This window comes from Petaurus breviceps, unplaced genomic scaffold (genome assembly GCF_028583685.1).
Source record: "Petaurus breviceps papuanus isolate PSGF00001 unplaced genomic scaffold, PetGlider_PUasm1.0 67, whole genome shotgun sequence".
Lineage (NCBI taxonomy): Eukaryota > Metazoa > Chordata > Mammalia > Diprotodontia > Petauridae > Petaurus > Petaurus breviceps.
In genome coordinates this window covers 2,029,190-2,042,415 of record NW_027186446.1, presented here as the reverse complement: position 1 = coordinate 2,042,415, position 13,226 = coordinate 2,029,190, and the positions used below count along the sequence as shown (strand labels likewise).

At 39.0% G+C, this 13,226-nt stretch overlaps 1 long non-coding RNA gene across 1 annotated transcript in view; it reads right to left on the bottom strand.

Moving 5' to 3' along the window:
- Positions 1–5,447: 5,447 nt before the first annotated feature.
- The window catches only part of LOC138173907 (uncharacterized), a 49,774-nt gene continuing 41,995 nt past the window's right edge, over positions 5,448–13,226 (bottom strand). Inside the window, exons 3-4 of the long non-coding RNA XR_011171571.1 lie at positions 7,359–7,492; positions 5,448–6,392 (exon numbers count right to left, since the gene is read on the bottom strand). This is a non-coding gene — a long non-coding RNA (uncharacterized lncRNA). The remainder of the gene's footprint in view (positions 6,393–7,358; positions 7,493–13,226) is intronic.

Here is a 13,226-nt window from a genome sequence, read left to right as displayed (position 1 = left end):
TGCTAGGGTGACACAGTCAGGTATCAGAGATAGAAACTAAGCCCAGACTTTCCTCACTCCCAAGGACAGCCTAGCCACTTATTTCATGGATTTTGAATGACTAAGTGCTGCCATTCACTTAAAAAAATCGACTCCTTGTATATGTATGCTGTCCTACTCATACCATATAATGGATTATTATGTTCAGTTCTGGTCAATTTTAGGAAGGACATTGAGAGGCTATTGAAAGTCAGAGGAAGGCCATCAGGGGTGAAAATTCTCCAGTTCTCACCACATGAAGCTTGGTTGAAAGAAATATGGTTGTCTAAACTGGAGAAGATTTCTCTGGGGGTGCGTGATAGCAGTCTTCAGGTATCTGAAAGTAGAGGGATGGTTCTCTTCACCTCAGAGGGAAAAACTTCTCAAGCTTCTCTTGCTTCTTGTATCTGCATGTCAAATTTTCTATCCAACTCTGGTTTTTTCATTAAGACTGTTTGAAAATCCTCTATTCCACTGAATGACTATATATTCTCCAGAAACATGATACTCAGTTTTGCTGGGTAGGTAATTCTTGGTTTTAATCCCAGCTCCTCTGCCCTCTGCAATATCATATTCCAGGCCCTTTGATCCCTCAGGGTAGAAGCTGCCAGATCCTGGGTTATCCTGATTCTGTTTCCACAAATATTCAAATTGTTTCTTACTGGCTGCTCATAATGTTCTCTCCTTGATCTGGGAATTCCAGAAACTGGCTATAATATTCCTAGGAGTTTTCTTTTTGGGATCTTTTTCAGGAGGTGATCAGTGTATTCTTTCAACCTCTGTTTTGCCTTCTGTTTCTAAAACGTCAGGGTAATTGTCCTTGAGAATTTCTTGGAAGGTGATTTCTAGGTTCATGGTGTCCAGGTAGTCCAATATTTTTTTTAATGATCTCTCCTGGATCTATTTTCCAGGTCAGTGGTTTTTCCCATGAGATATTTCACATTGCCTTCTATTCTTTCATTTGTTTGGATCTGTTTAAAAGCATCTTGATTTCTCATAAAGTCATTAGCTTCCATTAGGTCCATTCTAAATCCAAGGGAATGATTCTCCTCAGTGAGCTTTGGAGATTCTTTTTCTATCTGGCAAATTTGGCTTTTTCAGGCATTCCTCTCCTTGTTGCCTTTTTGAGCCTCTTTTTGCCAATGGAGTTAGTCTGTTTTTAAGGTGTTATTTTCCTCAGTCAGGCTGTTGACTTTCATTTTGTAATTTTCTTGCATCGTTCTCATTTCTCTTCCCATTTTTTCCTCCACTTCTCTTATCTGCTTCTTAAGGTCCTCTATGGCCTGTAACCAGCTCGTATTTTCCTTTGAAGCTTTTGGTGCGGGAGTTCTGACCTCACTGTCTTCCTCCTGTTTCATGCTTTGATCCTTTTTGTCCCCAAAATAGGAGTCTAATGTTGGATTCTTCTGTTTGCTTTGCTTCCTTTGCCTGGTCATGTTGCCCCTCAGTCACTTGACCCCTGGGCTTTTTGCCACAGTAGGACTCTGACACCAGACAGGGGAACTTTTGTCCCAAACGCTGGGGTTTTCTCAGCTACCAGAGGTATTAGTTGGGTGCCCTGTATAAAGCCTCCATATGCTCTGGCAAGCTGGTCACACACCCCAGGACCTCCACCCTATACTGCAATCCAGATCCAAGCAGGTTAAAGCAAGAGCGATTACCCCTCAGACTGGTTGCTTGATCCTCCTGCAGTCTGCAGTCCAGGAGCTGAAGGTGAAATGTGGCACCAGCTGTTCCAAGGCATCTCAGCATCTTCTCGCTCTGGAGGCAGAAGCCAAGGCTCTCCCAACTCCTGGTCCCAAAGTCCACACTGCACTGACCTCTCATTTTGTCCTTTGCATCTATTTGTTGATAAATCTGGAAATGACCACAGCTGCTAGTGATCTGGAGTCCTTCCAGTTGGTGGCTGGTCAGCCCCATCCTGGGGCTAAAACCTCTGGCTCACATGGGCCTGGGCTCGGCTCCCAGAGAGCTGCGCTAGCCACTTCCTTCCGGACTGCCGGGCTGTCCACAGTGGGAGGTTAGCTTCTCTTTGTCATTTTGTGGGTTCTGTAGCTCCAAAGTTTGCTCAGAGTCTCCTTTTACATGGATTGGGGAAGGTGGAAGCCAGAGCCATGCGGAATTCCTCCTTCTAATCCGCTATCTTGAATCCTTCCCCCACACTCATTCTTTAGTATTAGATTATTGAATTGACAATTAGTTTTTAGTCTATCTTTCCATGGTCCTTCATTACATATAATTTTTATTGCATCATGATATTAAAATGATGCATTTAATATCCCTGCCTTTTTGCTCTGGATTATGAGGTTTTTTATGCCCTAATACAGGGCTAATTTTTCTGTAAGTGCCACATTCTGCTGAGAAGAAGATATATTCCTTTTTATGCCCATTCAGTTTAGTCCAGAGGTCCATCATATATACCTTATCTAAAATTGTCTTAACCTCCTTATCTTCTTTCTTATTTATTCTGATTTTAGATTTATCCAGTTCAGAGAAGGGGAGGTTGAGATCCCCCACTAGAATATTTTTGCTATCTATTTCTTCCTGTAACTCCCTTAAATTCTCCTCTGAGAATCTGAATGTTATACCACTTGGTGCATATATGTTTAGTAATAATATTGCTTTCTTGTCAATGATGCCTTTTAGCAGGATATAATTTTCATCCTATATATTTTAAATAAATCTATTTTTGCTTTTGCTTTGTCTCAGATTAGAATTGCTACCCTTGCCTTTTTTACTTTAACTGAAGCACAATGTATTCTATGCCAGACTTTCAACTTTACCCTGTGCTTATCCCCCTCTTTCAAATGTGTTTCTTGTAAACAGCATATTGTAGGATTATGTTTTTTAATCCATTCTGCTGTCTGCCTCTGTTTTATGGGAGAGTTAATCCCAGTCACATTCACAGTTATGATTATTCTCTGTGTTTTTCCCTCCATCCTATCCTTCTCCTGTTTATGCTTTTATTTATACCTTCTCCCTTCCCCTCCTTAAGAGTTATCTTTTTGACCACTGCCTCCCTCAGTATTCCTTCCCTATCAGTCCCTCTCCCTTTTCGTACCCTTTCTCCTTACTACTTCTTCCCTCACTTCTAATCACCCCTAGTCTTTTCTTTCCCTTTTCCCCTTTCCCTTTCCACTGCCTGTACGTTAAGGTAGATTTTTATACTTAACAAAGCATATTGTTCCCTCCTTAAACCAAATCAGATGAAAGTAAATCTCAAACAATGCTTATCTCCCTCCCTTCTTTCCTTCTACTTTAATGTGTTGTGTGTGTGTGTGTTTTCATTCTAGATTTCTATACTCAACTGAGTGTGTTATTTCCTCCTTGAACCAAAACCAAGGAGAGTAAAGGTCATACAATGTTTATCTCCCTCCCTTCTTTCCCTCTAGTATAATGTTTTTATGCCTCTTCATGTGGAATAATTTACCCTTTTCTGCCTCCTCCTTTCCTCTTCTCCCATTAGAATCCATTTGCTCCCCTTATTAAGTATTTTTTTATCTTCACATTAGTTAATTTATACCCACAGCTTTTATCTTTATATATCCCTTTTAAATTCTGTGATAATTATAGAATTCTCAGTATTGACAGGTATCATCCTCCCTATAAGGATTTATACAATTTGCTCTTATTGAATAACAAGTTGTGTGTGTGTGTGTGTGTGTGTGTGTGTATGTGTATGTTCCCTGTTGACCTTTTTATGTCTCAACTGAGTCTTGTATTTGCAGATCAAATTTTCCATTGAGCTTTGACATTTTCATCAGAAAGGTCTGGAAGTCCCTTATTTCATTGAATGACCATTTCCTTACCTAAAAGATTATACTCAGTTTTGCTGAGTATTTGATCCCTGTTTATATTCTAAGCTCTTTTGCCTTGTGAAATATCATATTCCAATCCCTCCAGTCTTTTAATGTAGATGCTGATAGGTTCTGTGTGGTCCTGACTGTATCTCTCTCATATTTGAATTGTTTCTTTCTGACTGCTTGCAGTATTTTCTCTTTGGCCTAATAATTCTGGAATCTGGCTACAATATTCCTTGGTGTTTTCAATTTGGGATCTCTTTCAGGAGGTGTTCAGTGGGTTCTCTCAATAATTATTTTACTCTCTGGTTCTAGGATCTCAGGGCAGTTTTCCTTGTTGTTTTCTTGGAACAGGTTGTCCAGACTCTTTTTGTCATCATAGCTTTCCAGTAGACCAATAAATCTTAAATCATCTCTCCTAGGGGCAGCTAGGTGGCACAGTGAATAGAGAAGTAGCCCTGGAGTCAGGAGTACCTGAGTTCAAATCCAGCCTCAGACACTTAACACAAAAACTAGCTGTGTGACCTTGGGCAAGTCACTTAACCCCAACTGCCCTCCAAAAAGCAAAATACACACACACACACACACACACACACATATATATATATATATATATATATATATATATATATGTCTCCTGGATCTGTTTTCCAGTTCAGCTATTTTTCCAATGAGATATTTTACATTTTCTTCTATTTTTTTCATTCTTTAGATTTTGCCTAACTGATTGTTGATGTCTCATACAGTCATTAGCTTCAATTCGTCTAATTTTATTTTTTAGTGAATTGTTTTCCCCAGTTTTTGAACCTTCTTTTCCATTTGTTCAGCTTTTACTTTTAAGGACTTATTTTCTTCAGTTAGATTTTGTACATGTTTTCCCATTTGACAATTTTTACTTTTTATGGATTTGTTTTTTTTAGTGATCTTTTTTTTTTTGCAAATTGCATTTTTAAAATAATTGGTCAATTTACCTTCTATCTCTCTAATTTTGCTTTTGAAATCCTTCTTGATCTCTTCCAAGCATGCTTTGCTGGCTTGAGATCATTTCATATTGCCTTTTGGGGTTTCAGATGTGAGTATAGGTCAATGCTGTCCTCTGCTGAATTTAATTCTTCTAGCTCACTATAATAGGATTCTATAGTCTTTGTTTTTTTCTAATTTTAATTTTTGCCCCTTATGATTGCCTATATCCTGACTTTTAAAGTAAATCTCCACTTCCGGGGTACAAAGGGCTGTCTCCCATGCTTCTTATGCTAGTTGTTTGGGGTCTGGTTATTGGCTTTGTGTGCTGTGGCCTCTGAATGCCTAGACTGATGCAAAGCCAGGACTTTTGACATTTCCCTGGGGTCACACTGAAACTTACAGTATAAGGTGTGGGGAGGGTTGGTCTGGCAGTTTCAGAATTCTGTCTCTGTGCCCCTGGGCTAGAGTTCAGGCAGGCTCAGCTGCTGTCTGAGCAACCCACTCTGTCGTCTGCAGATTCCCCTGGTTGTGCAAAGGCACACTTGGACTTCAGGTGTTAGTGCTTACTCACTCCACCTCGCTGGGATAAGGATCTCCCACTGATCAACTGAGATGGAGCTTGTTGGGACACCTCTAATCCTTCACTTTAGCCTTGGCACGGCCCTAGCCAGGACTTTCTTCTAGATTCCAAATCTTCTAGCTGGTTCCACTATTTTAGGATTTTATACTGGTGCAATATTCTCTGGGTTTTCAAGGTCAGAGAGGGGATAAGAGCAGCTATGATTTCCTCTGGCATCTTGACTACAGGATGTTCAGCTAGGTGATTTTTATACATCCAGATTGTGGGTTGATAGTCCTATGAGTAGCTGCTGCCACTTCCCAGGCCCTGCACTTGAATCTTACCTAGCTTTGACAGAGCCCACCCCATCCTGTGGTGAGAAGTCTGGGAAACATGTCTGTGGTGGGTGAGTCAGTTTGCCTGGGTTTGCTCTGGCTCCACTATGATTGGGTCTGTGCTGGTGCAACCCATGTGTTCCATGCTCTGTACTCTGCTCTACTCCACTCGGTGCAACAAATCCTACCCATCTGCACTTTCCTGGGCTGGAAATCTGTCACACTCTGTCTCCCAATGGATTCTACCATTCTGAAATCCAATCAGATTCACTTTTTAGAGGTTTCATGGGTAGTTCAGGTCAGTTCCTGCTTTCACTCTGCCATCTTTATGGTCACATTGCCTTAAAACAAAAATTATCATTCTGTAAGTCACAATCTCACAGTCAACACTGAGTACCCAAGCAAAGTCTTCTTCGTTTTAACTAGAGGCTGGCTTCCAATCATCCTTAAAATGATCATCCTTAAGGGGTAGCAGAAAGTACAAACACCATCTACCCCTAGGTAACAGTAAGTTATAATATCATCAATCAGCATTGAGTACCCAGGTAAAGTCTTCTTTCATCTTAACTGGTGGAAGTTGACTTCCAAATTCCACAGCTCTTCTTCCATGGATTGTCTGCTCCCAGCTCTTGCCTGGATTCACACATAGGCAGCTCTCTGCTCTGGTTCTATATCTCAGCTTACTACTCCATTCCAAGGTCTTTGAAGTTTCTGTTTCTAGGAAGACAAAGCTTAACAGAGCTAAAACAATGTTTAAACACACTGCTGGCACTAGCATCTCAATTGACTTTCTGCCTGGCAAAGTAACACAAATCAATGGACAAGGCTTCCTTCTGATAAATCAAACACAAATCAGCAGTAAAGTCATGGGGCTTCTATAAGAACAGTAAAATCCTGTTCCAGGGCTTCTGTAACAGCAGTAAAATTCTCTTTTAGTACTTCTGTCTAAAAACAAGAAAGGGTGCTTTTGTCTGACAAATCAACAGACAGAATGCTACAGAGTGCTAAAATCACAAGCATTTTCCTTCTCAGTTCTGCTTGGTCCCAGTTTGTGCTCAAGCTTTTCTCTGCTCTGCTCTTTCTGGTTCTGTTCTTTTGGCAAGTTCTTCCCACCATGGGCTCCATGTGATGATGTTAAGCCTATTAAAGGCAGGAAGTGTCTCCAAAATCCCTTAGGCCTATTAGGGGCAAGACAATGTATACTGTTTCCAACAAAGACTTGCTACTATCAAAGGCAAAGCTCAAAAGCACTTGAATAACTGAAACAATCAGCAAAATACTACATTGCTTGTCATATTGGGGTGAGAGAAGGGGAGAGATGGGGAGAAAATTTGGAATGCAAAAATCTTGTGGAAGTGAATATTGAAAACTAAAATTATATTAATAAAAAATAAATAACAGAGTGGTCATGATAATACTGGAGATCATTTCATACAATGCATTGTTTGAAGATACCATGTATATTTAGCTTAGGGAAGTCTGAAGGAAAATGAATAGTTGGTAGGTGGAAAAGAGATTCAAGTTGTCTTGCTTAGTATAAAAGTAGAACTAAGAAAAATGAATGTGTCAGGGAGGAAGATTCAGGTCCATGTAAATACCAATAACAACATGAAACAAAAACCCTTCCTTCCAATTAGAGCTATTCAACAGTGAAATAGTCTATCTCTGGAGATAGCAACTTACCTCTCTCTTGAGGTCTTCAAGAAGACTTTAAATGACCATTTATTAGAGATGTTATTCAGGAGATTTTGGTTCAGGAAAAAGTTGAACTAGACCTCTGCAGTACTAACATCTCTGAAACTCTGTGGTTGATTCAGCTGGGTAATTAATAAGAAGAGAAAATGAATGATATTGTCTGCATGGGTTAAAACAGTGTACTGACCTACTAGAAATTCACTTTCAGTGTCAGAAGGGAAATGTTCTTATTCTTTTCCCAAGGCATTTCATATGTTGTAGCTATCTATTCCTGGGAATTGGGCAAGCTAAGAACAACCCAACTAAAATAGAAGAATATAATGGTTTGATAACTCATTTTATTCATTCATAAATATTCCTTCATTTGACACACATTCATTAAGTACCTAGTATATGTAGAACACTTGGATAAATACTTGGAAAATTAAAAAAAAATAAACTTTAGATTTAATTCAATTTGATAAGAATTTATTAAGTGTCTGTTTTGTATTAGCAGTTTACTAGAGATAGAACTAAACAGTCTCTGTCCTCCAAAAGATTACATCCCACTGGGAGGAGCAACATGTAAACATATAAGTATACACAAAAGACAGAGTTCCTGAGTTCATGGAACATAAAAGGCAGTGAAAGGGGGAAGATCAGAATTTCAGTGTAATTTCAGTGACTTAAAAATCTTTAAAATGAGCCTAGCACTGCTTAGCTAACCAAACCAACCAAGGCTCTGTTTTATCGCATTACAATTACAAATAAGAGAACGCCAGGGGATGGAGGTGGGGAATCAAAGAGTCTTAAAAATATAGTTTGGTAGGCAAATGGTCTAAAACCTTAAAGATGAGAGATAAAAAAGATTGTTGGTGTTAGATAATTGATTCATTTGATTCTTTGGGCATCTCTGATTTCCTTGGTAGAGTCTCTGAATTACAACCATCTTTAGTAGATGGTTCTTCGTGAGTTTCTGTGACTGAACAATTCCATTACCTTGTGGGAGATTCCCTGTAACACTCAAATGACAGTGGCACAATCCACCACTAGTGCTATTCTCCAAGTCTTTCCATCTTGGCAGGAAGTAGCACAGTACAGTAGTAAGGGCACTGAACTTGGAAGTTCCAGAACCCTAGTCCAAATCCTGGCTCTGCCACTTACTGCCTCTGGACCTTCAGCAAGTAATTTTGTTATTTCAACTCTCCTGGCATTAGTTTCTGCATCTGTATAATGAGGGGGTTGGACTAGAGAGACTCTTACATTCTATTCCATCTCAATATGCATGACCCTAGTACCTTTCAGCACTTGAATTCTGTTGGCATGGTCTTCATGTTGAACTACCACACAAACATAGATTGTATTCAACCAGCCCATGCCATCTAATCAAAATATAAACCATCGATATTTGAATGGAAGAAGGGAGGGTTTACCTCACCTGGTGTACTTATTCCAAAAGAATAAGAGAGGGAAAAATATTCTCAAGTCATTCTGTAACTACTAAAATGAATGGCTTTGTGGTATAGGGCCAAAACAGAAAATGCTGCACTCATGAATAGGTATATGCCATAATCACCTGATTGTGGGTCCACAGGGGTTCAAATGGGATACCCAGAAAACACAAGGGTCATTTTTAAAGTCCTCCCCTGTCTCCTCCCTCATCTCCCTCCCTCCTGCCCCTAGTCTTTTCCATTTAGCTATCACTTTTCCTGCTCCCTGGCTCGATCTGCATATATTATTGACCTAGGTTCCCTCGGCTACCACCTCAATCTGTAGCAGCTAATAGTGCAACCTCACACATGGCACTGGGACCAGGCTCAGGTTAATGAGGAATCCAATAGCAAATGGCTGACAGAGCTTGATAGAAAACTACCACCGGAAAAATCCTGCCTGAGCCCACAACCGGACTGCACACAAGCCTCACATTTACATAGGATGAATAAAGTTTTGGCTCACAGCAGTTCTGGCAAGAGAATGGAGGAGATGAACATTTTAGTTACTGTTCTATGAAAATTTCTAAAAGACTGTTTGATTATGTATTATTAACATTAATTGATTTCTATATGGAGATCAGCCATTCAGTGAAGAGGAGACACATGTTAATCAATTTTGACTGGCTGTTTCCTGCAAGTTAAAGGTAGCTCTGGGGTTTATCTCAGCTTTAAACCATGAATTCTACTCAATGTGCCTCAGGTAATTCTCATCTGAGGTGAATGTATATTTAAATCAGAGGAACATGAGGAATTCTGATTGAATGCCAGGATAAATTGATTTCACCTGAGTTAAATAATAACCCTGGGTGAGTAAAATAATAACTGGGATGACCTGAGTTCAAATCTTAGGTAAGAAGTTTATTTGACCTTGATCAAGTTGATTTTCCCCTCTGGACCTCAGTTACCTCATCAAGTTTTGGACTACCTATTCCCCAGAAGCGCTGTAAGGATCAAATGAGAAAAGGCAGGGGCAGCATCTATCATACAAGGCCCTGGCTTTGAATTATGTGGATTCTAAACATGGCTTTGCCTTTTAATAGCTATGTGACTTTGGGCAAATCACTTAACCTCACTTGATCTCAATTTTCCCATTGATCAGGGTAACCTCTAAGAACCCTTTTACCTCTTTCTCTATGATCCTAGGATTTTCATGTATGTTCAGAACTTTCAGGAAGCAAGGAAATATACATAAATGGAAATGGAAATTTTAACAAATATTCCTGATATAGTCCTTACCCAAACTTGGGAAAAACATTAGCATTTACAAAAGATATTCTTTTCTATAAGAACTCTCAAGGGAAGGTCATGGAATTAAAATAGTGACGAATTAAGGATTAGAATGGCCCATGTTCAGATCTGGCCCTTGACGCTTTAGTTAATGTGTGATCACAGGGGAATCATTTAACCTCACTGAATCTCAGTTTCTTCATCTTAAAATGGGAATAATAGAACCTCTACTACCCGCTCCATAGGCTTGTCATGATGCTCAAAAGAAATAACAAATGTAAGGTACTCTGGAATATTTAAAGTTCTATACAGATAAAAAAGGACCTGATATTCAGAAAGAAGACCAAATGTTGCATAAGTATCAGATCCTGGGTTTGAACCTAGATCCCTTAATTCCACTTCAGTGTTCTTTCGACTACATCAGACAGAGTAGAAAACTTTTCATCATTTCTCACTTTTGCCAGCAAGCTTGTCAAAATCACCCCAGTCTTTAATAACTTCTCTTTCCCACAAGTATTATAGACCTAAAGGAAAAAGAGACTTGTGAGATCATCTTGTCCAACTGCTTCATTTTATGGATGAGAAAATTGAGACCTAGAGCAGAAAAAGCTATTTGCTCACAGTCACACAAGATCTAAACATCAGTACCATGATTCGAGTCTATGTTCTTTGACTCTTGGAGAAATAAAAGGCAAAGCCTTCCAGTATCTTGCCAAGAAACCTCTAAATGGGGTCATGAAGAGGTGGACATAACTGAAAATGACTGAACAACAGCAAAAATCCCTGGTTCTAGAACCAATGCTTTTTCCACGATACTACAGTGCCCAATGCCTATTAATTGTGTCTATCATATAACACTTAACATAGACTATATTATGACACCATTGGTACTGTTGATTAGCTATTTTTTGTATTGATATCATGGTATAAGAAAATTTCCTCTACCAATAAAGGTAGGCAACTGTTCTAGAATTTAGAGCCTAAGAGTGTTTGGGTCATTAAAAGGTAAAAGGATTTGTCCAGGTTTATCCAGCATGTGTCAAGATATTGTTTGAACCCAGGTCTTTCTGACTCTAAGGTAGGCTCACTGTCCATTTACCACACTGTCCCTCTTTTTTTCTTCTTCTTAATTTTCCTTAATTATTTGTAAATTATTTTGTTCAGGTGTGTATAGTTTCACCATCTGGATCCTAATTCCTATAAGTATAAAATGGATTGCAGTAAGAGTTGTGCCTTAGAGCCAAGGAATTGCTGTCTCATGCAGTATCTCTCTACCTTAAAAATACCATGGAGCAAGCAGGTCACAAGAAAAAAGCTTATCGACCATGGCTGCCCAGCTCAGTAGCCTTGGATCCTATATATTGTATTCTGCATATTGTCTTGCTCTTGATCTTTCCCTTCTAATTCGTCAAATTCCCTAATTTTCTTATATAAGATTGTCTCCTTCATGGTTTGCTAGTTTATGATCAGACACCATTCAATAACTAATGGTTGGGCCTCTATTTTTTACCACTCAAAATATTAATAATTTAAATTAATAAATAATTAGAATTAATGTTTAATTATTATTGTTAATAAGAAGATTTTTTGTCTATTTCGACTCATGGATCCATGTACTTACACGTCTTTGTCTTATACCCCTCATCATGTATCTAGATTGCCTATTTGACTGCCTGCTCTTCATTGGAAGGTAGCTGTGTTATCCATAAAATAGAATGGAGCATAATCAATCTTTACTCCATACTTTTCTATATTCACAGACCACGAAGGGTCCAGCAGCAGCTCTGTTTGTCCTGTGTCAGCAGTTATCAGAACTTTGGCCCTAGTCACCTGATTACAACAGCTAGTCAGGACAGCAATGGAGACTATGGCTGTCTAGAACAAGTTGCCAGAGTTATAAGCCTACAAGAGGAACACAATAGATCTTTCATGTGAAAATTGATTTTAGAAGGAAAGAGCTGTATATTATATTTCTTTGTTTCCCCCACAGTACCTGACACATTGCCACTCAATGAATTCTTGCTGCATGATACAATAAATGAATTATTTCTTATTAATTCTTGAACTGTTACCTAAAGAAATGAGGTCAGCAACTGCCTCCGTTTTATTGCTGCAAAGCTATAATATCCTAGATAATTAAAGCTGACAAGGGCCTTAAAGATCATAAGGTTTAACCCTCTTATTTGACAGGTGAAGAAAGAGATGAAGCAAGGTACCCAAAGGCATGAAGTAAGTCTGAGATAAAGCCAGAACTAGAATCAGGTACTACCTGATATCTAGGCCATGCTTTTGTTTTGGTTTTGGGTTTTTTTTGGACTATATTAGATAAACTGTTCCTAAATGTTAGGCACACTGATACACTGTTCATGGAACTATGAATGTATGCAGCTATTCTAGAACGCAGTTGCAAATTATAGGAATTATACTAGAAAAGTAAAAACTGTAAATTCGCTTTGAACCAGTGATATTAATATTAGAAATACACTCCAAGGTTAAAGGAAAATGGAAAGACCCCATACATTTATATATGTACACATATACACATAGGCAGACACACATTCACACATACACACATGCACACGCACACATTTACATGCCAACAATTTCTGTGATAGCAAAGACTTAGAAAGAAAATAGGTACTGATTGATTGAGGATAACTGAGTGAGTCCCTCCAATCTATGTTTATCTTTGCCTCTGTACCTTTCTGCAACTGTGTCTGTCTTTCTCTCCTCTCTGTTTATCTGTCTCTTTCTGTGTATGTCTCTGTCTCTCTCAATCCCTCCCTCCCTCTTTCTCATGCATCTCTTCCTTCTTCGCTTTTTTTTCTTTTTCAGTTTTCTTAACAAAAAATATCAGACCTGGAAGGAAGCATAGGATTAATTCAATTTCACCCCTCGCCCAATTTCTGAATCCTTTTTGTATGTGTGTGTGTGTGTGTGTGTGTGTGTGTGTGTGTGTGTGCCATTTTGTTTACTGAGTTTGTGTATATGTGTGTCTCTTGGTTTGGAGGAGTTAAGGAGAGAGGTGAGAGGATGATGGGAGAAGAGGGTGGGTACTTGCAAGCACCAACCTTCCAGTTCTACATTAACATTCTGGCTACTGCTGACAAATATAATTCCCAATGGCCTGAAATTAGACCTGACTTTGTTGTTTGCT